Source organism: Panthera onca, chromosome D1 (genome assembly GCF_046562875.1).
Source record: "Panthera onca isolate mPanOnc1 chromosome D1, mPanOnc1 haplotype 2, whole genome shotgun sequence".
Taxonomy (NCBI): Eukaryota; Metazoa; Chordata; class Mammalia; order Carnivora; family Felidae; genus Panthera; species Panthera onca.
The window spans coordinates 61,178,958-61,204,330 of record NC_138348.1 but is presented as its reverse complement, the minus strand read 5'-3'; the positions used below and the strand labels follow the sequence as shown (position 1 = coordinate 61,204,330).

The following is a 25,373-nucleotide window of genomic DNA, read 5'->3' as shown; positions in this document are numbered from 1 at the left end:
GAATCCTTTCATTGAATCCATCACCTACACGATAAAATAAAAATTCCTAGCATGACTGTGTCAAAGCCTTTTTGATTGCAAGTGACAGAGATGCAACTTGAACTGGCTTGAGAAAACTTAAGGCAGGATAGTATGCTTTACATACTGGAGAAGTTAAGAAGTGCTGGTTTTACCAGGACTGGTTTCTCTCAAGTGCTTAGCTTTGCTTTAGTTTTTTAATTTGTAATCTCTTTCTTGATCAGCTGTCCCTTCATAGCGGCAAGATGGTTGCTGTTGCCGCAGCCTGCACACTCTTAGGTCCAATCCTATGGAAAAAGGGAACCCATTCCTCCCAAATTAAAAGTATAAGGTATAGGAAACATTGAATTTGGGGGGCTCTTTTGGTCTGATGTGGACATGTGTCACTGTTAGCAGTGATGTACTATGCATCAGTTGGCCTGGGTCTGCACCATGTGTATGGATGGGGTCTGCCCTGCCCAACCATATTGGACTGAGAATAAGGTAGAGTAGATCCCCAAATGAAAATCAGGGGTTGTTACTGGAAGTAGATGAATGAATGCTGAGCAGTCCAAAATGTCCACTTCAGTGACATCCAAGATTGGACATCACCTTGCCCTTACTCAACTCTTTCTCATACCCCAAAACTATGCTCAGGCTTTATTCAGTCACTTGCCACTCCTTGAACACACTTCAAACCCTCCTTACTCTATGTCTTTTTCTTGCTATTCTTTTTACCTAGAATACTATTCCTTCCCACCCTCCTTCTAAAAAAGATTATCTTTGTTTAAGACCATCTCAAACAATAACTTCTCCAGGAGGCCTTCGTGGATGCCACAAAATGAATTACCCTCTCCCTCTTGTTTGTTTTTGTAGGTAGTTTTGTTTTTATATAGAAGCATTGGCACATTTTTTCTGATATCATGATGATTTAAGCACCTGTCTAGTTTCTCCTAGTCTGTAAATTCCTTGAAGGCAAGGACAATAAATCAATCACATTCATAACCCATACAGTGCCTATAATAGTGTATTGAATGCATTTGTTTGAGCATATGTTTATAAGGCATCTCTGTTCTACAGCAGGTTCCATGCTGGGTATTGGAGAAAACACTATAGAAAAACACAACTGGATCACATTTGCTTCTATCTAAATTGAATGGCAATTCCTTTCAAGAGCCACTTAGGTAGGTATGACAGTAATAAGTGACAGTAACAAATCCAGAATTTCAACACAGTCCAACACGGAAGTGTACAATCTCAACCACTGTGCAATACCATCTTCCAATGGTTAGAGCATAGGATATGGAATCCCACAAACCTGGGTTCAATTCCTGACTCCCCCAATTCCTAGAGTATGGCCTTTGGTAAGTTGTTACATATTTCCAAAACTGCAATGTCTTCCATCTATAAAGTGGGCATAATAGTTATATCTACCTCATAAGACTGTGGTGAGAATTAAGTGACTTGATCCACATAAAGCATGTAGCACAGTGCTTGGCACAGAGTAAGTGCTAGGTGAATGTTTCTATTATGACATTTCCCAGAAAATTTGAGCCCCTCAGGTATGGTTTGGAAGGAAAAATCTAAACAGAGATAACATAAAATAAGAATTGGATTTTGGGTCAAGGAGAACAGAGAAGAGGAAGAAGGGAGTGGGAAATCTGAGGAAAAAGTCAGCCAGTGAGAAATTCTGACTGATGGCATTGACCAATAAATAATGATGATGATAATAGTAATCGCAGATACAAAATGCTTACCATGTACGAGGCAATTCTAAGTATTTTCCATATAGTAATTCAGTTCTCAAGACAATACCATGAGATATGTACCATCATCTTTCTCATCTTATATAAAGAAACCGAGCTATAGAGAAGTTAACCACTTATGTGTGAAGTTTAACAGCTTAGTGACTGGTAAAACCAAGACTGGAAACCCTAGAGCCTGATTCCTAAGTTTTTCTTCTTTTTTTTCTTTGAAGATTTTATTTTGGGAGCACCTGGGTGGCTCAGTCAATTAAGTATCTGGCTCTTGATTTCAACTCAGGCCATGATCCCAGGGCCATGGGATTGAGCCCTGTGTCAGGCTCTGTGCTGAGTATGGAGCCTACTGAAGATTCTCTCTTTCTCCCTCTGCCCCTCTCCCCTGCTTACACCTGCTCTCTCTAAAATAAATAAAATGAGAAAAAATGTTTAAAAAAAGATTTCATTTTTTAAAAATTTTTACATATATTTTTTGAGAGAGAGAGTCTGCGTGCAAGCAGGGGAGGGGCAGAGAGAGGGAGACATAGAATCTGAGCAGGGTCCAGGCTGTCAGCACAGAGTCCAATGCAGGGCTCGAACCCACAGACCAGGAGATCATGACCTGAGCCAAGTTGGACATTTAACCAACTGAGCCACCCACGCACCCCTAAAAAAAATATTTTATTCTATACACCCAACATGGGACTTGAACTCACAATCCCAGGATCAAGAGTTGCATGCTCTACTGACTGAGCCAGCCAGACAGCCACCCACCCCGCCCCAGCAAGTCTTTCTTTTTAATCAGTATGCTATACAGCAGAGGGCAATTTGGGGAAGTAAAAAAAAAAAAAAACCTCAGAATTCAATAAAATCATCCAAAATGGGGACCAATGCTCCTGCAGAAAGATGTCCCATCACAGTGTCATTTATTAAACACCTGCTATGTGCCAAGAACTGCTTTTGGTGTTTACACTTATCACTCAATCCTCACAAAAACCTTAGGAGATAGGAACTGTCATCCCTATTTTTATTTTTTAATTTTTTATTATTGGGGGGGAGAGAGAGAGTGTGTGTGTGTGCACACGAGAGTGAATGGGGAGTGGGGGATAGAGGGAGAGGGAGAAAGAGAATCTCAAGCAGGCTCCATGCCCAGTGCGGAGCCCAATGTAGTGCTCAATCCCATGATCGTGAGATCATGACCTGAGCCAAAATCAAGAGTCAGACACTTAACCAACTGAGCCACCTAAGGAACCCATCACCATTTTCAGATGATGAATTTGAAATTAAGTAATCTACCCAGGGCTACACAGCTAGTAAGCAGACTGGAATTCAACTATGTATGCCTCCAAACCCTCACCCCTCCCCGTACAGCAAAATTTGGCAACGACTTAAGTACCCAATAATAGAACAGTTAAGTAAGTTTGGCTGTATCTACTTCTGCAAATTCAGCTACTAAAACTTAGGATTTTAATAGCATTGGAAATTTTTCTCATGTTAAATGAATATTTTAAGTGAACAGATAAAATTGCATTTATAGTATAATCTCAGCTAGGTTAAAACATGCATTAAAAAAAGACAGAGAGGCCAGTACCTGGGTGTCACAGTCCGTTGAGCATTGGACTTTGGCTCAGGTCATGATCTCTCATGGTTCTTGAGTTTGAGCCCCACATTGGGCTCTGTGCTGACAGCTAGGAGCCTGGAGCCTGCTGTGTCTCCTGCTCTCTCTCTCTCTCTCTCTCTCTGCCCCTGCCTGCTTGTGTGCATGCTTCTCTCTCCCTCTCTCTCTCTCTCTCTCTCCCTCCCTGTCTTTTTCTCCCTCTGCCCCTCTCCCCCACTCTCTCTCGCTCTCTAAAACAAAAACAAAAACAAAAAAGGTTGGAATTAAATATGCCAGTTGCCTCTGGGTAGTATAATTATAGGTGATAATTTTTTCCATGTTTCTGTACTTTTAAATTTTTTACAATGAACATGTAGGATTTTTATAACCAGAAACTAATAAATGAATACTTTTTAAAACAAGGCTCTACATTTTACTTTTATTTTTAATTTTTTTAAGTTTATTTATTTATTTTGAGAGAGAGAGAGAGCAAACAAGCAAGCGGGGGAGGGGCAGAGAGAGAGGGAGAAAGAGAATCCCAAGCAGGCTCACTGCTGTCAGCACAGAGCCTGACATGGGGCTCAAACTCACAAACCATGAGATCATGACCTGAGCAGAAATCAAGAGTCAGACGCTTAACCGACTGAGCCACCCAGGAGCCCCTCCACTTTTTATTTTTTGAGGGCCCTCCTCAGAATGGCACTGGTGGCAGAACTGCAAAGGAGATTGCATGCACAACCTCTATGATCTCCTGCGTGGATGCCCGAGTCCCAGTAGAAAAAGAACAGAACACTAATACAGATAGGGACATTTTAGCAGAGAAACCTTAGAACCTGAAACTTTCAGATTCTCCTTAATTCTCTGTTCCAGCAGAAGCAACCCATTCCCTCTTGCCAAAAGAAAGAAGTCTCTCCTCGTCTGGAGATATTACAAAAGCTGAACAAAGGCAGGTACGTGATAAGATGACACTTGCTCTATTCTGTATCTGACTCATCACCCTCTCAGCTACCAGGCTAATAACCAGAATTGGGTATTGGCCTGGGCTGGAAAAGAAGGATCTCTGTCCTAAGAGGAGATGAGTTCTATACCAAAGGTATTTCAGGCCCTGGCTGATGCATGCTGGGAGGAAGCAAGGGAACATGTGTGGAGATGGATCTTGAAGATATTAGACTTAGGGGGATGGAACACAAGGTTGGATAGGGGAGAAAAGACATCTCAGAGCTATTGGATATGGAGTGTAAGCAGACACTGATTATACCTGGAGCCCCAACCACTAGGAGCTTCTGGTTAGAGTGAGGAATATGGAAGTCAAGTAATAAAAGGACTTCTAGCCCTAGCCCATTTCACAATGGTGAAATACATTCATAGACCTACCCTGTAGTTAATCCCCCAATTTTTGAGAGTGCAGATTAGTAGAGATATATTTAGCAGATATAAGAATCTTTGCATTAATTTTTTAACCTGAGGAGTGAGAGCCTTTATAGTAGAAAGGGCCAACTGGAAGCCCTTGATATTACCCAACCAGCCCACTGCTGCATCCAGCCAAGAGGGTAAATGAGAAACAACACTGCATTTAGCAGGAATTGCAGAGATTAGTATCATCATAAAGGCTTAGAAGATACGAGACTATTCATCCCATTATATCCCTATTCATGTCACCTCTCTGGCCTCTGCAAAAACCAAATAGGTCCTGACAGATGATGGTGAACTATCATAAACCTACAACTTGTAACCTTAATCGTAGCTGCCATGATGAATGTGGTATTCTAACCGTAATGTATCCCCTAGCCCTTGAAAGGTCACTATTGATCTGACAAACATGTTCTTCTCAATACCTATTGCTAAAGAGGATCAAAACCAGTTTATCTGGGGCTCCTGATGGGTTCAGTTGGAAGAACATGACTCTTGATCTCAGGGTCATGGGTTTGAGCCCCATGTTGGGCGTAGAGATTACATCAACAAACAAACAAACTTTAAAAAAGGATAGAAGTCCACATTCACTGTGTTGCCCCAAGTCTATGTCAACTCTCTTGCTCTGTCACAGAGTAGCCTATAGACCCCTTGATCATCTTCTCATTCCATAAAACATCCACAATGGTCCCCTAGAATAGTCCCCTACTAGTGGTCCTGGTAGATGGGACAAGAAAGGTACCTTAGACGCCCCAATGAGACTAAGTATTCCAGAGATTGGGGGATAAATCCCCCATGAAGATTCAGGGGCTTGCCATATTAGAAAAGTTTTTAGTGGTTCAATGGCCTAGGGTATGTAGAATATCCCATCTAAGGTAAAGGATGAGTTTTTTCACTAGCATTCTTATCACTGAGAAAGAGCCATGGTGCTTGGTAGATTTTGGAGGTGGCATATCTTGGGCTACAAATGCTGCTCTGATCCATTTATCTGCTGACTTGGAAGTCTGCCAGTTCTGTTTGAGCTGAGAGCAAGGGAGGGTTCTGTAGCAGATTCAGTCTGTAGTGTAAGTTACCTTGACACTCGGGCATATGACCCAGAAGATCTATGGGGCATAAGGGTGCTGTACAGCACCTTTTAAAAACTCTATAAGGAGGAGTGCCTGGGTGGCTCAGTTGGTTAAGCGTCTGACTTCAGCTCAGGTCATGATCTCATAGTCCATGGGTTTGAGGCCCGCATCCGACTCTGTGCTAGCAGCTTAGAACCTGGAGCCTGCTTTGGATTCTGTGTCTCCCTCTCTCTCTGCACCTCCCCTGCTCACACTCTGTGTGTGTGTGTGTGTGTGTGTCTCTCTCAAAAACAAATAAACATTTTTAAAAAAAATTTTTTTTAAACTCCATAAGGAGAGTTACAGGCTTAGAGTTTTTGGGGTAAGACTATGCCTTCTGTGGCAGAGAACCATTCATTTAAAAACAGATTGCTACAAGGTCCTAGTAGAGAGTAGTTGCTTGACCATGGGATATCATGTTTGGTAGGCTGAATAATGGACTCCCCAAAGATATCTATGTCTTAACCCCTGGAACTTGTGAATGCTACCTTACATGGCAAAAAAGGAGTTTGCAGATGTAAGTTTGAATCCTGAGTTGGGAGAGATTATTCTAGATTATTCACGTGGGCCCTAAATGCAATCACACATATCCTTATGAGAGGAAAGCAGAAGCAGATTTGACATGCAGAGATAAAAGATGCAAAGTGACCATAAAGGCAGAGACTGAAGTAATGCATCCACAATCCAAAAAATGCTAGTAGGCACCAGAAGCTGGAAGAGGCAGGGAATAGATTCTCCCCTTAAGCTGCCAGAAGGAGCATAGTCCTGCTGAGACCTTGACTTCAACCCACTAACCTCTCTTCCTTACCTCACACTATGGATCTTATGGGGAAGGAGATCAGCCCACATAACATACTGACAGAGAAGGAAAAAGCTCAAACCTACTTCAGAGATGGGTTGGTGCAATTTGTTGGTACTCGTCAAAAATGGACAGCTGCTTCATGGCTCAGGGGTGACTATAAGAGTTAGTGATTAAGAGAAAATCCTCCCAATGGACAGAGCTACAATCAATACTCTTGATTAACCACTTTGAGAGGACAGAAAAGTGGCCTGAGGTACATTTCTACATGTTCTCCTGATGGTTAGAGACTTGAGTGAAACAATATTGGAAGATTGGACTAAGGAAATCTGGGCAAGAAAAAGGTGGGTAGACCTGTGGGAATCAGTATGTATGTCTCTGTATCCCAAGTTAATGCCCACAAGTGAGCATCTACCATAGAGAAGGTGCTCAAAAACCAGAAGAGAGGATGATCCTGCCTATGGTTGTCAGTCAGCCTCTCTCCTCAGCTACCTCAGTGCTAGCATAATGGGCCCATTTGTTGAGTGGTTACAATGGCAAACAGGATGGGCTCAACAGGATGGACTCCCTCTTGCTAAAGCTGATATAGTTATGGTTTTTGCTAAATGTCTAAAAAGTCAGTAGCAAAAACCAGACATGATACTATATATAGAAAGCCTTTGGGGTGCCTGGGTGGCTCAGTCGGTTAGCATACAACTTCAGTTCAGGTCATGATCTCATGGTTCATGGGTTCGAGCCCCAAGTTGGGCTCTGCGCTGACAGCTCAGAGCCTGAAGTCTGCTTCGGATTCTGTGACTCCCTCTCTCTGCCCCTCCCCTACTTGCGCTCTCTCTCTCTCAAAAATAAATAAATAAACTTAAAAAAAGAAAGAAAGCCCTAAAGACTCCACTAAAAAACTGCTAGAACTGATAAATGAATTCATTAAAAATCACAGGATATAAAATCAGTGTACAGAAATTTGTTGCATTCCTATACACTATTGTTATAAGAAAACAATCCCATTTATAATTGCATCAAAAACAATAAAACATCTAGAAATAAACTTACTAAAGAGGTGAAAGACCAGGACTCTGAAACTGTAAAACATCAATAAAAGAAATTCAAGATAATGCAAAGAAATCGAAAGACATTCCATCTTCATGGATTGGAAGAATGAATACTATTAAAGTGTCTATACCACCCGGAACAATCTACAGATTTAATGCAATTCCTATCAAAATACCAACAGCATTTTTCACAGAACTAGAACAGTCCAAAAACTTGTATGGAACCACAAAAGACCTCAAACAGCCAAAGAAATCTTGAGAAAAAAAAAACAAAAAAAAAACAAAACTGGAGGAATCACAATTCCAGATTTCAAGTTACATCACAAAGCAGTAGTAATTAAAACAGTACAGAACTGGCCTAAAAATAGACACACAGATCAATCGAATAGAATAGGAAACCCAGAAATAACCCCACAGTTATATGGTCAATTAATCTTCGACAAAGGAGAATGAATATACAATGGCAAAAGGAGTCTCTTCAACAAATGGTGTTGGGAAAACTGGACAGCCACATGCAAAAGAAGGAAACTGGACTATTTTCTTCACCATACACAAAAATAAACTCAAAATGGATTAAAGACCTAAATGTGAGACCTGAAACCATAAAAATCCTTGAAGAGAGCTCAAGCAGTAATCTCTCTGACATTGGCTATAGCAACATTTTTCTAGGTATGTCTCCTTGAGACAAAGGATATAAAAGCAAGAATAAACTACTGGGACTACAACAAAATTAAAAACTTCTACACAGAGAAGGAAACAATCAAAACTAAAAGGCAACCAACCTACAGAATGGGAGATCTTTGCAAATGACATATCCAATAAAGGGTTAGTATCGAAGATATATAAAGAACTTATGCAACTTAGTGCATGTGAGTAGCTCAGTTGGCTAAGAGTCCAACTCTTGATTTGATCTCATGCTTGTGGGATTGGGCCTTGCATCTGGTTCTGTGCTGACAGGATACACCCTGCTTGGGATTTTTCTCTCCTGCTCGCTCTGCCCCTCCCCTGCTCACAATCTTTCTCTCAAAATAAATAAAAACTTTTTTTTAAAAAAAAAGGAACTTATACAGGGGCGCCTGGGTGGTTCAGTCAGTTGAGAGTCTGACTTTGGCTCAAGTCATGATCTCGCAGTTTGTGGGTTCGAGCCCCATGTCAGGCTCCGTGCTGACAGCTCAGAGCCTGGAACCTGCTTCAGATTCTGTGTCTCCCTCTCTCTCTCTGCCCCTGCCCTGCTCACACTCTGTCTCTCTCTGTGTCAAAAATAAATAAACATTAAAAAAAATTTTAAAAAGAACTTATACAACTCAATGCCCAAAAAACAAATAACTCAATTAAAAAATGGGCAGAACACATAAACAGACATTTCTCTGAAGAAGACATCCAGATGGCCAGCAGACACATGAAAAGATATTCATCATCACTTACCATCAGGGAAATGCAAATCAAAACTACAATGAGATATCACCTCATACATGTCAGAATGGCTAAAATCAAGAACACAAGAAACAATAAGTGCTGGCGAGGATATGGAGAAAACGCAATACTCCTGCGCTGTTGGTGGGAATGCAAACTGGGGCAGCCACTGTGGAAAACTGTATGGAGTTTCCTCAAAAAGTTAAAAACAGAACTACCCTATGATCCAGCAATCACACTACTAGTGTTTACCCAAAAAATACAAAAACACTAATTCAAAGGGATACATGCAGCCCTGTATTTATTGGAGCATTATTTAGGCAATAGCCAAACTATGCAGTCAAAGACTCTGCCCCTAAGCTATACCCCTGGCAATAGCCAAACTATGGAAGCAGCCCAAGTGTCCATCAATTGATAAATAAAGAAGATGTGATGTATATATATACAATGGAATGTTATCCAGCCATTAAAAAATAATGAAATCTTGCCTTTTGCAATGACATGGATGAAGCTAGTGAGTATTATGTTAAATGAAATAAGTCAGTCAGAGAAAGACAAATACCATATAATTTCACCCATATGTGTAATTTAAGAAACAAAACAAGCATAGGAAAAAAAAGAGAGAGAGATGAACCAAGAAACAGACCCTTAACTATAGAGAACAAACTGGTGGTTACCAGAGGAGAGGGGAATGGGTAAACAGGTGATGGGGATTAAGGAGTGCACTTGTTATGATGAGCACAGGATGACATATGGAATTGTTGAATCATTTATTGTACACCTGAAACACTGTAACATACTGTACACCTGAAACATATAACACTATATATTGACTAACTGGAATTAAAATAAAAACCTAAAAACAAATTAATTTAATTTAATTAAAAAAAAGAAGAAGAACTGATACAACTCAATACCCAAAAAACAAATAACCCAATTAAAAAATGGGCAGAAGACATGAACAGACATTTCTCCAAAGAAGACATACAGATGGCCAGCAGACACATGAAAAGATATTCATCATCACTTACCATCAGGGAAATGCAAATCAAAACTATAATGAGACGTCACCTCACACCTGCTAGAATGGCTAAAGCCAACAACATAAGAAACAATAAGTGTTGACCAGGATGTGGAGCAACAGGGACCCTCATGCACTGTTGGTGGGAATGTAAACTAGTGCACCGACTATGGAAAACAATACGGAGGTTCCTCAAAAAGTTAAAAATAGAACTACCCTACAATCCAGCAATCACACTACCAGTATTTACCCAAAAAATACAAAAACACTAATTCAAAGGAATACACACACCCCTATGTTTACTGCAGCATTATTTACAATAGCCAAACTATGGAAGCAGCCCAAGTGTCCATTGATAGATGAATGGATAAAGACGATGTGGTATAGAGGTGCCTGGGTGGCTCAGTCAGTTAAGCATCTGGCTTAGGCTCAGGTCATGATCTTGTGGTTCATGGGTTCGAGCTCCACATCAGGCACTGAGGGGCTCTGTGCTGACAACTCAGAGCCTAGAGCCTGCTTCGTGGATTCTGTGTCTCCCTCTCTCTCTGCCCCTCTCCCACTCATTCTTTCTCTCTCTCTCTCTCTCTCAAAAATAAATAAAACATTAAAATTTTTTTAAAAGATGTGGTATATATATTTACAATAGAATATTATTCAGCCATAAAAAATGAAATCTTGTCATTTGCAATGAGATGGATGGAGCTGGAAGTATAATGCCAAGCAAAATAAATCTGTCAGAGAAAGACAAACACCATATGATCTCATTCATATGTGGAATTTAAGAAAGAAAACAAATAAGCAAAGGAAAAATACAAAGAGAGAGGCAAACCAAGAAACAGATTCTTAACTATAGAGAACAAACTAATGGTTACCAGAGGGGAAACGGGGATGAGGGAAAAAGAAGATGGGGATTAAAGAGTACACTTATTATGGATAGAGCTAGAGAGTATTATGCTAAGTGAAATAAGTCAGTCAGAGAAAGACAAATACCATATGATTTTACTCATATGTGGAATCTGAGAAATGACACAATGAACATAGGGGAAAAAAAGAGAGAGAGAAACCAGAAAACAGACTCTTAACTGTAGAGAATAAACTGATGGTTACCAGAGGGAAGGTGGTTGGGGGGATTGGTTAAATAGGTGATGGGGATTAAGGAGGGCACTTGTTGTGATGAGAACTGGGTGTTATATGTAAGTGATGAATCACTAAATCCTACACCAGAAACCAATATTACACGTATGTTACCTAAATGGAATTTGATAAAAACTTAGAAGAAGAAAAGAGATGAAAAAATTTTTTAAAAAGAACTCCAGTCAATAAAATGTATTTGATATGATTCTGCTTAAATAAATAAATTAAGAAAGTAAGTAAGTGGCGGGGGGGGGGGGGGTGGTTGGGGGCGGGGGAAGGCCAATTGATCCAGGTTGTGGCTCTAGCACTGCAGGAAACTGGGCAGAAGAGAATATGGGTCTGTATTGCCTCTAACAATTGCAAGCGCACCTAGTTATTTCAAAATAAAACATTTCATTAAAAAAAAAAGCCAGTAGCAATGACCAATACTGAGTTCTCAGCATAACACCAATCCTTAAGGAAACCAGTCAGCCTCTTTGTGGCAAGTTAATTACATTGAACCTCTTCAGTCCTGGAAAGAGCAGTGAAATTATGCCCACCCTGGATATGATTTTGCCTTCATTGCCTATACTAGAACTACCATCTGAAAGCTTCCAAAATTCCTGAGCCCACACAACATTGACTCAGAGCAAGGGACCAACTTTTAGCAAAGGAGGTACTGACTATAGAGATCCACTGATCATACTGTATAGTTCATCAGCTAGAAAAACTGTTACCAGAATTGTGGAATTTTCTTTTTTTTTTTTAAGATTTTCTTTCTTTTTTAATGTTTATTTATTTTTGAGAGAGAGAGAGAGAGAGCACATGCAGGGGAGGGGCAGAGAGGGAGAGGGAGATAGAGAATCTGAAGCAGGCTCCGTGCTGTCAGCACAAAGCCAGTCATGGGGTTCAACATGGGGCTTGAACCCACGAACCGTGAGATCATGACCTGAGCCAAAGCTGAATGCTCTACTGACTGAGCCATCAGGTGCCTCTGTGGAATTTTCTGTTAAAGCTCAGTTAAGAGGCTCTACCGACTGAGCCAGCCAGGCACCCCACCTGAGCAAGTTTCTTAACCTGTCCAATGCTGTCCTCATAATGTTTACATAAATGAGATGTCTTTGTATTGCATTTAGCTTGATGTTTGGCATAGATAAATGCATGCTAATAATTGAATAATTGTCATTAATTATGTCCTAGTTCACATGGGGCTGGGCACCATCCAAAATTCTAAGGTTCTGTGGGTTATACCTTTTTTGTCTTCTTTTAAGTTACCCCCAAACCCCTAAAGCAAAGATGACAGAAATAGGCATCCTGGCAGCAGCAAGATACATTATAGAAAAAAACCCACTGGATACCCTTCAGCACTCAAAAATATAAGTTGCTGGCACAGTGGCTTAGTGACATCAGTGAACTAGAAATAAATGAAAACTGATCATTTAGCTCTCACAAACTCTTGCCTCTAAGGACTCATGACAGGTAGCTCAAGTTGTAAGGCCCCAAACAATGGAGAAGCAGTGATGACAAAAGCCTTACCAAGAACACGACATGGGGTCCTTAATTCCTTCAGAAATCTTACAGAAAGTTTTAGGAAATTCCAGAGACAATAAACCTGGTTAAGGAAGTGGGTGTGTGCACATGCACACACACACACACACACACACACACACACACACACACACACCTGCTTGAGGGCTGGGAATAAATAGGAAAGGACTGATGGGATTTAATACGTAAAGCTGGTGAGGGATAAAAAGCACCTCCTTCAACATCAGCTTGCTAGGGCATTAGAGGAGGGTGAGGAATGTGCAGGTGGAGAAACCTGGCATCGCTGAATAAGAGCCATGGGCTAGAACAATACTAGGTTGGCCTTCTGCTTTGAAATCACTTTGTGTGCAGTAGCAAGTATCGCAGCCAATGAGGTTTATCCAAGAAGAGCTTATCACTAATTGAAAACTTTTCCCAGTTCCCCACCCACCCCCCCAGTCCCTCCACCTTGATGACTTGAAAGCACTTCTTAGCCAGGCAGGTGAGTTTTAATAATAAGCTACCCAGCAGCCTAGCCAGGTTCCCAGTGTGAAGCTTCAGATATCAGGTGGGGATTAGAATGAAGTGTGGTTGGTGGAACACAAAGGAATAATTAGAAGTCACCTTCTCATCTTACAGCCAAGGTGCAGAGAGGAAAAGACACCTGTCCAGGGATACACAGGAAGTTAGAGGCAACACTGGAACTACATTTACAGTTTAGACCCTGGATCAGCCTCTTTCTTTTTTCATTGTAAAGATCCCTGGGAACCACCAGATCAAATTAACATCAACCCCTTCGTTCTTTTGTTGTTTTTTTTTCAGTCAATTATTCTTATCAATTGTCAAATTCATTTACTCAATAACTGTTACTAAGGCCCCTGTGCAGGGAGCTGGGCTAACCAAAATGAATGAAATAAGACCTGACTCAGACTCATGGGTAAAACACTCATAAACATACAGTTAGGTAAAGGAATGGGGAAATAATTATCTTCGCTGCTAGCTCCAGAATTCCTCTTTGGAAAGGACTTGGCTTTGTTTGGGAAAACACTTTGTGAAGCTCTTGGGTAGAAGGAGAGGCCCTGAGGAGAAAGTGCCCTAGAACTGCTCTGCGTGAGAAAGGCTCTGGAAGCCCTTTGTTGCTTCTGAGAGTAAGGGAAGATCAGAGAAATTGGGGGACTGGTACTGCCCAAGGAAAGGGAAGAGGAGGAAACACCCTGTGGCCAAGTAGCCAAAGAGGACTGAAGAGGGCCAAGGTGACTCCCAGGGACTTTAAAAGATTTTCTGTGTTACCCCAAGCTCTTCAGGAAAGCCCTCTGCATTCATAAGTACTGTTGTGTGAGCAAATTTTGCCTGGAAACCACTGAAGGAGCAAAATTTCCCATCTGGATTACAAGGTGAAAATACAGGCCGCAGGTGAGGGTAGGAAGTCCAGGAGAAAAGGGGATGTGAAAATGTAAGTCTGAGAATCTACAGAAGGATGAGGAAGGGCTTCAGCTTCCACAAAGCTGTCAAATTAGGAGGAAATGGTTAGGCAAAGTCAATTTTACCTAGATTTTAAGAATCTCGGAGGCCCTAGCTGCCTTTAGGGTTACAATTACAACAGCTACCAGTAAATTCTGTAAAAGAAGCCTGCCTAAAGTGTTTTAGAAAAATTTCAGACTATTTGAGATGGGTCATGAAGGAGTTGTGGGAACTTGTCACACTGGAAGAAGAGGGCATTTTGGAAAGCGGAATGACCCATGCAGAGATACAGATGTATGAAGAGCGCAGTGCGTCCAGAGAAGAGAAGTTCCATGTGGCTAGGATAGGTTTAGTGGAGGACGTGGGATGAAATGAAGCTGAAGAAGCCAGCAGGGGCCACCACAGGAAGGCCTGAATGACAGCTTCAACTTTTACCTGTAGATAGGAAGACCCACACTGTAGAAGATGACTCTGGAGGTGGTGCAGCACCAGGCCTGTGATTTGGTTATTCTCTCTTTTGTGTACCTTTATGCCTTGCACATACCTCTAATTGCTGCAATCATCACACTCTACCAGCAACTGACCATGTGTTATGTGCTTTGGAAGATCTTGAGCTCCAGGAAGGCCGGAAACATTCAGGTGGCAGAATAATTAGACAGTCCTGAATGCAAATCCTACCTCCTCAACTTATTGAGTGTTCTTGGGCAAGTTATTTAACTGCCCTGAGCCTCAGTTTCCTCATCTGCAAAGTGGAGATAATCATAGTACTTATCTCAAAGGATGGTAGTGAAGATAAAAAGAACAGAATTGCTCAGCATGATGCCAGCATACATTAGTCCTTAGGCAAAGCAACTCTTGTTCTGATTCACCCTTGAAATGCATAGCCTAGCATACAGCCTGCACATTTTCGGCAGAAACGTACATGAGGGGGACAACTTTTGATAAGGAGGACAAACTAGACATGTAAATGAAGGGCCCTCCTACAAGAGTCTGGGTTGTTGTTGTTTTTTTCATCTAGATATAATCATTTTCCCAATATCATGAGAACGTGGCTGAGCCATCTATGGTAGTTTTAAAACAGGTCAATAAATTCTTTGATATTCCTTCCTTCAAGAGGTGGAGTCTAACTGCCCTCTGCTAGAGTGTGGGCTGGATTTAGTAGATAGCTTCTAACAAATAGAATAAAGCAGAAGTGACAATGTAGAGCTTCAGAGACTGGGTTACAAAAGGCAATGAGGTGCCTGGGTGGCTCAGTCGGTTAAGCGTCCGACTTCAGCTCAGGTCACGATCTCACGGTCTGTGAGTCTGTGAGTTCGAGCCCCGCGTCGGGCTCTGGGCTGATGGCTCAGAGCCTGGAGCCTGCTTCCGATTCTGTGTCTCCCTCTCTCTCTGCCCCTCCCCTGTTCATGCTCTATCTCTCTCTGTCTCAAAAATAAATAAACGTTAAAAAAAAAATTAAAAAAAAAAAAAAGGCATTGTGACTCGCTCCTTACTGGTTCGTGGATCACTCGCTCTAGAAGCAGCTAGTTGCCGTGTCCTGAGGACATTCACACAGCCTAAGGAAAGGTCCATGTGGGGAGGAACTAAGGCCTGCTGACCGTGGAAGTGTATCCTCCAGCTCCAGTCAAGTCTTCAGTCGACCTCAGCCTCTAATTGCATCCCGACTACAACCTCATGAAAGACCCTAAGCCAGAACCACCCAACAGAGCCACTCTTGAATTCCTGACCACATAAGCAACGAGATAATAAATGTTTCTTGTGTTAAGCCGTCAAGTTTTGAGGTAATTGGTTATGTATCAATAGAGAACTAATACAATATCTAAATGCAATGCTTGGAATTTGATTCTTTCTTTCTGATTTTAATTATAGCCTTCAAGTGACATGTACAATCATCCTGAGGCATAAAAATATATAATTTATTAAATTAATCATCATCTTTGTTTTGAGTTCCAAAAAATATAAGAATTAAAAACAAAAACAAGAGGTCAGTTGGGAAGATGGTAGAGAAGGAGGGCCTTAAGCTCACCTCAACCTACAGATACAACTAGGTAACACCCTTATCAGCGTAAATAACCCAGAAAATGAACAAAAGCCTGGAAGAACAAACTCCACAACTAAAGGCAGGTAAGAGGCCACAATGAAAAAGGTAGGAAGGGCAAAGACGAAATCTGGGAGTGAAAAGACTATGGCTATCAGCAGTGGGGAGGGAGCCTCACACTTCTCACACCTCAGAGACCAAGAACAGGAAGGAAGAATCTCAGTAATATTTGCCTTTGAAAATGAGAGGGGACTGAATTTCATGAATTCTTAAAACCAGTATGACTCAAAGCCTGGAATTTTAAAAATCAGCTCTGGGAGAGCCCAGAAGGCATTAGAAAGCAGAGTCCCCTCCCTTAAAGAGACAGCACTACAAACAGCAGATAGGATACAGAACCAGCAGTTTGAAAAATGCCAGGGGCAGATGGGAAGGAGAGTGATTTGCTCATCTCAAAGCACAGCCCAGAGGGACAGGGGTCACTGGGAAACCCCTCCAGAAACAAAGGAGCTGGCAGGTGCCATTCCCCACCCCACCCCCATCCCCCAGCATAAACTGCCACCTGCAGGAACCAGAGGAGAGGTGCCCACACTCCTTACTAAACCCTGCTCCCCCAACCCCCACACTTCACAGGATCTGCCTTTCTCAGGCAAGCTAGCCTAAGTCTTGGTGCTGTGGGCCTCTCCCCCAGAAGACCAGTGTAAATCCTGCCAACACCACATCTCCTGACCCACGCGTTTTGCAGGACCTCAGTTCTGGCGGCAGCAGGAACACATCTCCTTTTGCAAGCAGACCACTGCACACTTTGCTGCCCACAATAGGCAAAGAGAGCCTCTGCAGACAACTGGAGTGAAAGAAAAAGAGACTAAGACTTAACAGCAGATCGCATGCAAAACACAGAGGAAACACTCCCTGAAGTGTCAGGTGCTAGGGTACAGGGGACACTGCACTGCAGGGCACTACAGGACCTCTTCTTCATAAGGCTGTTATCTTTAACAGCAAGAGAAGTAGCTGACTTTCCTAACACACTGAAACAGACACAGAAACTCAGACAAAATGGGGAGACAGAGAAATGCGTGCCAAATTAAAGAACAGGACCAAACCACAGTAAGAGACCTAAGCGAGATAGATATAATATGCCTAATAGAGAACTTAAAGAAATGTTCATAAAGATACTCACTGGACTTGAGAAAAGAGGGGGGAGGGACATCAGTGAGACCCTTAATACAGAAATAAAAAAGAATCAGAGCTCAAGAAGACAATAAATGAAATTAAAAATATAGTTGATGGGAAAAATAGCAGGTTATGAAGCAGAGGAACAAATTGACCTGGAAGACAGAGTAATGGAAAGTAATCAAGCTCAGCAAAGGAGAGAAAAGGAAATTATGCAAATAGAGAATAGTCCGATGGAACTCAGGGACTCCATCAAGTTTAATAACAAACATCTGCATTTTGTAGGTCAAGGCAGTGACATGATATAGTAAAAGTGCTAAAAGAGAAAAATCTGCAGCCAAAAATACTCTGTTCAACAAGGCTATCATTCAGAATAGAAGGAGAAATAAAGAGTTTCTCAGACAAACAAAACTGAAGGAGTTGATGACCACTAAACCAGCCCTACAAGAAATGTTAAAGAGGACTTTTTGAGTGGAAAGGAAAGAACATGAAAAGAGAGTATGAAAAGTGAATCACTTCTCGGCCTTTTGGCTAAGACAAGAGGAGGGTATGAAAAGTGAAAAACACAAAAGCAGTAAAAAGTATTTCTGTAAAAATCAGTCAAGGGATTCATACACTAAAATGATATAAAATATAACACCACATACCTAAACATGGGAAAGAAAGGAGAAAAGAATGGGTTTAAACGTAAGCGACCATCAACCTAACATAGATGGCCATATCCACAAGATGTTACATACAAATCTCATGGTAACCACAAATCAAAAACCAGTAATAGGTATGCAAATAATAAAGAGAAAGAAATCCAAATATGCCACTAAAGAAAGCCAACAAACCATGAAAGAGAGCAAGGGAAGAAAGGATCAGAGAAAATCTATAGAAACAACCACAAAACAAGTAACAAAATGGCAATAAACACATATCTATCAATAATTACTTTGAAGGTAAATGGACTAAATGCTCCAATAAAAAAACATCAGGGTGACAGGGTGGATTAAAAAAACAAGATGCGTTTATATGCTGCATACAAGAGACTCATTTCAGACCAAAAGACACCTGCAGATTAAAAGTGAGGATGTGAAGAAACATTTATCATACAAATGGATGCTCAAAGAAAGCTGGGGCACCAATACTTATATCAGATAAAATAAACTTTAAATATTTTTAAAGTTTGTTTATTCATTTATTTATTTATTTATTTATTTATTTATTTTTACTTTCACAAATATTTTATTGCCCTCACATTCTTACTGCTATTACTGCTGGGATTCATTTCAAATTTTTATTTCATTTCATTTATTTTTTTTTTAATTTAATTTTTTTTAATTTACATCCAAGTTAGTTAGCATATAGTGCAACAATGATTACAGGAGTAGATTCCTTAATGCCCCTTACCCATTTAGCCCATCCTCCCTCCCACAACCCCTCCAGTAACCCTCTATTCTCCATATTTAAGAGTCTCTTACATTTTGTCCCCTTCCCTGTTTTTATATTGTTTTTGCTTCCCTTCCCTTGTGTTCATCTGTCCTGTGTCTTAAAGTTCTCATATGAGTGAAGTCATATGATATTTGTCTTTCTCTGACTAATTTCGCTTAGCATTAATACCCTCCAGTTTCATCCACATAGTTGCGAATGGCAAGATTTCATTCTTTTTGATTGCCAAGTAATACTCCAGTGTGTGTGTGTGTGTGTGTGTGTGTGTGTGTGTGTGTGTGTGTGTACCACATCTTTATCCATTCATCCGTTGATGGACATTTGGGCTCTTTCCATACTTTGGCTATTGTTGATAGTGCTGCTGTAAACATTGGGGTGCATGTGGCCCTTCGAAATAGCATACCTGTATCCCTTGGATAAATACCTGGTACTGCAATTACTGGGTCATAGGGTAGTTCTATTTTTAATTCTTTGAGGAACCTCCATACTGTTTTCCAGAGTGGCTGCACCAGTTTGCAGTCCCACCAGCAGTGCAAAGGAGTTCCTCTTTCTCTGCATCCTCACCATCTGCTGTTGCCTGAGTTGTTAATGTTAGCCATTCTGAAGGTGTGAGGTGGTATCTCATTGTGGTTTTGATTTGTATTTCCCTGATGATGAGTGATGTGGAACATTTTCTCATGTATTGGTTGGCCATCTGGATGATGTGGATGAAGTGTCTATTCATGTCTTTTGCCCATTTCTTCACTGGCTTATTTGTTTTTTGGGTGTTGAGTTTGATAAGTGCTTTATAGATTTTGGATACTAACCCTTTATCGGATATCGTTTGCAAATATCTTCTCCCATTCCATCGGTTGCCTTTTAGTTTTGCTGACTGTTTCCTTCACTGTGCAGAAGTTTTTTATCTTGATGAGGTCCCAATAGGTCATTTTTACTTTTGTTTCCCTTGCCTCTGGAGATGTGTTGAGTAAGAAGTTGCTGTGGCCAAGATCAAAGAGGTTTTTGCCTGCTTTCTCCTCGAGGATTCTGATGGCTTCCTGTCTTACATTTAGGTCTTTCATCCATTTGGAGTTTATTTTTGTGTATGGTGTAAGAAAGTGGTCCAGGTTCATTTTTCTGCATGTTGCTGTCCAGTTTTCCTAGCACCACTTGCTGAAGAGACTGTCTTTATTCCATTGAATATTCTTTCCTGCTTTGTCAAAGATTAGTTGGCCATAAGTTTATTTATTTTGAAAGAGAGAGAGAGAGGGGCGCCTGGGTGGCTCAGTCGGTTGGGCGGCCAACTTCGGCTCAGGTCATGATCTCACGGTCCGTGAGTTCGAGCCCCGCGTCGGGCTCTGTGCTGACAGCTCAGAGCCTGGAGCCTGTTTCGGATTCTGTGTCTCCCTCTCTCTGACCCTCCCCCGTTCATGCTCTGTCTCTCTCTGTCTCAAAAATAAATAAACATTAAAAATTAAAAAAAAAAAAGAGAGAGAGAGAGAAAGAGAAAGAGCATGCAGTGAGCAGGGGAGGGGCAGAGAGAGAGAATCCCAAGCAGACTCCATACCCAGCACCAAGCCCCATGTGGGGCTCAATCTCAAATAAACAACCTAAACTTATACCTAAAGGAGCTAGAAAGAGAACAAACAAAACCCAAACCAGCAAATGGAAAGAAATAATAAAAATCAGATCAGAAATAGATGACATACAAACAAACAAAAAAACCACACAATTGAACAGATCAATGAAACAAGGAGCTAATTCTTTTAATCGATCAACAAAATTGATAAACCTCTAGCAAGACTCATTTTATTTTATTTTTTCTTTTAATTTTTTTTAATGTTTACTTATTTTTGAAAGAGAGAGTGAGACAGAGCATGAGCAGGGGAGGGCCAGAGAGAGGGGGAGACAAAGAATTGGAAGCAGGCTCCAGGCTCGGAGCTGTCAGCACAGAGCTGGACGAGGGGCTCGAACCACAAACCGTGAGATCATGACCTGAGCCAAAGTCGGACACTTAACCGACTGAGCCATCCAGGCACCCTACTAGCAAGACTCATTTTAAAAAGAGAGAGATAGGACCCAAATAAACAAAATTACTAATGAAAGAGGAGAAATAACAATCAACATCACAGAAATACAAGTAATTATAACAAGATATTATGAAAACCTATATGCCAACAAATTGGACAACTTAGAAGAACTGAATAAACTCATAGAAATATATCGTCTACCAAAACCAAAGCAGGAAGAAATAGAAAATTGAACAGACCAATGACCAGGAATGAAATTGAATCAGTAATAAAAAAAAAAAAACTCCCAAAAAACAAAAGCCCAGGACTAGAGAGCTTCACAGGTGGATTCTACCAAACATTTAAAGAAGACTTAATACCAAAAAAAAAGGGGAGTTAATACCCATTCTTCTTAAACTATTCAAAACAATACAAGATGAAGGAAAACTTCCAAATTCATTCTATGAGGCCAGTATCACCCCGATACCAAAGCCAGATAAAGACACCACAAAAAAAGAGAACTGCATACCAATAATTCTAATGAATATAGATGAAAAATCCTCAACAAAATATTAGCAAATTGAATCTAACAATATATTAAAAAAATCAAACACCATGTTCAAATTGGATTTATTCCCAGAATGTAAGGTTAGTTTTATATTTGCAAAACAATCAATGTGATATGTCACATCAATAAGAGAAAGGATAAAAACCATATGACCATTTCAATGGATGCAGAAATAGCATTTCAAAGTGTATCCATTCATGATAAACCGCCCCCCTGCAAAGTAGGTCTAGAGGGAGCATATCTCAACATAATAAAGACCTCATATGAAAAACCTACAGCCAACATCATATTTAATGGTGGAAAACTGAGGGTTTTTCCCCTCTAAGGTAGGAACACAACAAGGGTGTCCACTTTCACCACTTTTTTCACATTTTTAAAGTTTATCTATTTATTTTGAGAGGGAGGGAGGAGGCAGAGAGAAAGAAAAAGAATCCCAAGCAGGTCCTGTGATCAGCACAGAGCCCAACAGGGGACTTGATCCCACTACTGTGACATCATGATCTAAGCCGAAATAAAGAATCAGATGCACAACCAATTGAGCCACCCAGGTGCCCCCACTTCCACCACTTTTATTTAACATAGCACTGGAAGTCATAGCCACAGCAATTAGACAACATAAAGAAATAAAAGGGCATCCAAACTGGTAAGGAAGAAGTAAAACTCTCACTGTTTGCAGATGACATGATGCTATATATAGAAAACCCTAAAAATTCCACCAAAAAACTACTAGAAATGATAAATGAATTTATTAAAGTCACAGGATACAAAATCAATGGACAGAAATCTGTTGCATTCCTAACACTATTATTATAAGAAAAGAATCCCATTTATTGACAGCACCAAAAACAATAGAACATCTAGGAATAAACTTACTAAAGAGATGAAAGACCAGGACTCTGAAAACTAAAAAACACTGATGAAAGAAATTCAACATGACGCAAAAAAATAGACAGACATTTCATGCTCATGTTGGAAGAACAGGTATTATTAAAGTGTCTATACTACCCAGAGCAATCTACAGATTTAATGCAATCTCTATCAAACTACCAACAGCATTTTGCACAGAGCTAGAACAATCATAAAATTTGTATGGAACCACAAAAGACCTGAAGTAGCCAAACCAATCTCAAGAAAGAAAAACAAAACTGGAGGAATCACAATTACAGATTTCAAGTTATATTACACAGCAGGAGTAATTAAAATAGTATGGAACTGGCATAAAAATAGACACATAGATCAATAGAATAGGAAACCCAGAAATAACCCCATAATCATATGGTCAATTAATCTTCAACAAAGGAGGAATGAATATACAATGGCAAAAAGAGTCTCTTCAACAAAAGGTGCTGGGAAAACTGGGCAGCCACAAGCAAACAAAGGAAAATGGATCACTTTCTTCATCATACACAAAAATAAACTCAAAATGGATTAAAGACCTAATGTGAGACCATAAAATCTGAAACTATAAAAAAACCTTCAAGAGAGCATAGGCAGCAATCTAACATCAGCTATCACAACATTTTTCTAGATGTGTCTCCTGAGGCAAGGGAAATAAAAGCAAAACTAAACTATTGACTACATCAAGATAAAAAGCTTCTGCAGAATAAAGGATCAACAAAACTAAAAGGCAACCTAAAGAATGGGAGAAGATATTTGCAAACGACATATCCAATAAAGGGTTAGTATCCAAGATATATAAAGAACTGATACAACTCGGGGCGCCTGGGTGGCTCAGTTGGTTAAGCGTCAGACTTCAGCTCAGGTCACGACCTCACGGTCCGTGAGTTGGAGCCCCGCGTCGGGCTCTGGGCTGATGGCTCAGAGCCTGGAGCCTGCTTCCGATTCTGTGTCTCCCTCTCTCTCTGCCCCTCCCCCGTTCATGCTCTGTCTCTCTCTGTCTCAAAAATAAACGTTAAAAAAAATTTTAAAAATAAAAAAAAAGAACTGATACAACTCAATACCCAAAAAATAAATAACCCAATTTAAAAAATGAACAATAGACATGAAAAGACATTTCTCCAAAGAAGACATCCAGATGGCCAGCAGACACATGAAGAGATGCTCAATACCACTCAGCATCAGGGAAACGCAAATCAAAATTACAATGAGATATCACTTCTTCACACCTGTCAGAATGGCTAAAATCAACAGCCCAATAAACAATAAGTGTTGACCAGGATGTGGAGCAAAAGGAACCCTCATGCACAGTTGGTGGGATGTAAACTAGTGCACCTACTATGGAAAACAGTATGGAGGTTCCTTAAAAAGTTAAAAATAGAACTATCCTACAATCCAGCAATCACACTACCAGTATTTACCCAAAAAAATACAAAAACACTAATTCAAAGGGATACATGCACCCCTATGTTTATTGCAGCATTATGTACAATAGCCAAACTATGCAAGCAGCCCAAGTGTCCATTGATAGATAAATAGAGAAGATGTGGTATATATAAAATGGAATGTTATTCAGCCATAAAAAAGAATGAAATTTTGCCATTTGCAACAACATGGCTAGAGCTAGGGAATATAATTCTGAGCAAAATAGAGAAAAACAAATACCATATGCTCTCACTCATATGTAGAATTTAAGAAACAAATGAGCAGGGGTGCCTCGGTGGCTCAGTCAGTTAAGCAATAGACTTCGGCTCAGGTCATGATCTCATGGTTCGTGGGTTCAAGCCCCACATTGGTCTCTCTGCTGTCAGTGCAGAGCCTGCTTCAGATCCCCTGTGTCCCTTTATGCCCCTCCTCTCCCCTGCTCACTGGCTCTCTTGAAAGAAAGAAAGAAAGAAAGAAAGAAAGAAAGAAAGAAAGAAAGAAAGAAAGAAAGAAACAAATGAGCAAAGGGATAAAGAGAGAGAGAGAAACCAAGAAACAGACTCTTAAACTCTTAACTATAGAGAACAAACTTATGGTTACCGGGGGAGATGGGTTTGGTGGCGGGGAATAAAGAGTACACTTACCAGCATGCCTGGATGGCTCCATTGGTTGGGTGTCCCACTCTTGATTCAGCTAAGGTCATGATCCCAGGGCCATGAGATCGAGTCCTGCGTTGGGCTCCGCACTGAGCATGGAACATTTTTAAGATGCTCTATCTCCCTCTGCCCCTCTCCCCCACTTGTATGCTCTCTCTTTCTAAAATAAAAAAAACTTAAAAGAACATTTAAAAAAAAGAGTACACTTATGATGAAAATAAATAAAATATTTTTAAAAATAAAAATAAGTCTCTAGGCATTCAGAATCCACAGAGCTGCTATACAGTTTGTGGGATAATCAAAAATCTGAGCATCCTCTGAGAGAGAAGCTTGTTACAGTGGTCGGGAGAACTTTCAGACACCAGCAATGCACCCAGAACTGAGAGCAGAATGAATTAACTCTTCAGAAAGGAGAGGCCAGATCATGTGGTTTATCAAAACCTTCTTCACCAAGTTGTGTATTGTTCTACCTGCTCAGGTTTTCAAGCTGGAAGACGCTTAGAAACAGAGATTGGCCCTTTTCAGCAATTTCTCTCTAAGTCCCAGATCTATTCATTCTGGGTGGTGCACCATAAAAAAAGGAAGGACTCAGGGGTAGGAGAGACTGAAGCTAGAATCCTGTCTCAGATACTCATACCATTCAACAAATAAATACTAAGTCCATAGATTGTGCCAGCTGCTGCTGCTACTATGGTGAGTAAAAACAGACAAGCTCCTTGCCCCTATGGAGTGAACTCCTAATAGGAGAATTTTTTTTAATTTAATTTAATTTTTTAATTCACATCCAAATTATTTAGTATACAGTGCAACAATGATTTTAGGAGTAGATTCTTTAGTGCCCCTTACCCATTTGGCCCATCCCTCCTCCCACAACCCCTCCAGCAACCCTCAGTTTGTTCTCCATATTTATGAGTCTCTTCTATTTTGTCCCCCTCCCTGTTTTTATATTATTTTTGTTTCCCTTCCCTTAT

The 25,373-nt window shown here is 40.6% G+C and overlaps 1 long non-coding RNA gene across 1 annotated transcript; it reads right to left on the bottom strand.

Annotated features, from left to right (window-relative positions):
- Positions 1–2,120: 2,120 nt before the first annotated feature.
- On the bottom strand, positions 2,121–24,583 carry LOC132677242 (uncharacterized). The gene is made up of 3 exons (XR_013550098.1): positions 24,391–24,583; positions 19,674–20,292; positions 2,121–2,156 (listed from the first exon to the last, which is right to left on the bottom strand). It is a non-coding gene; the product is annotated as an uncharacterized LOC132677242 (long non-coding RNA).
- Positions 24,584–25,373: the final 790 nt, after the last annotated feature.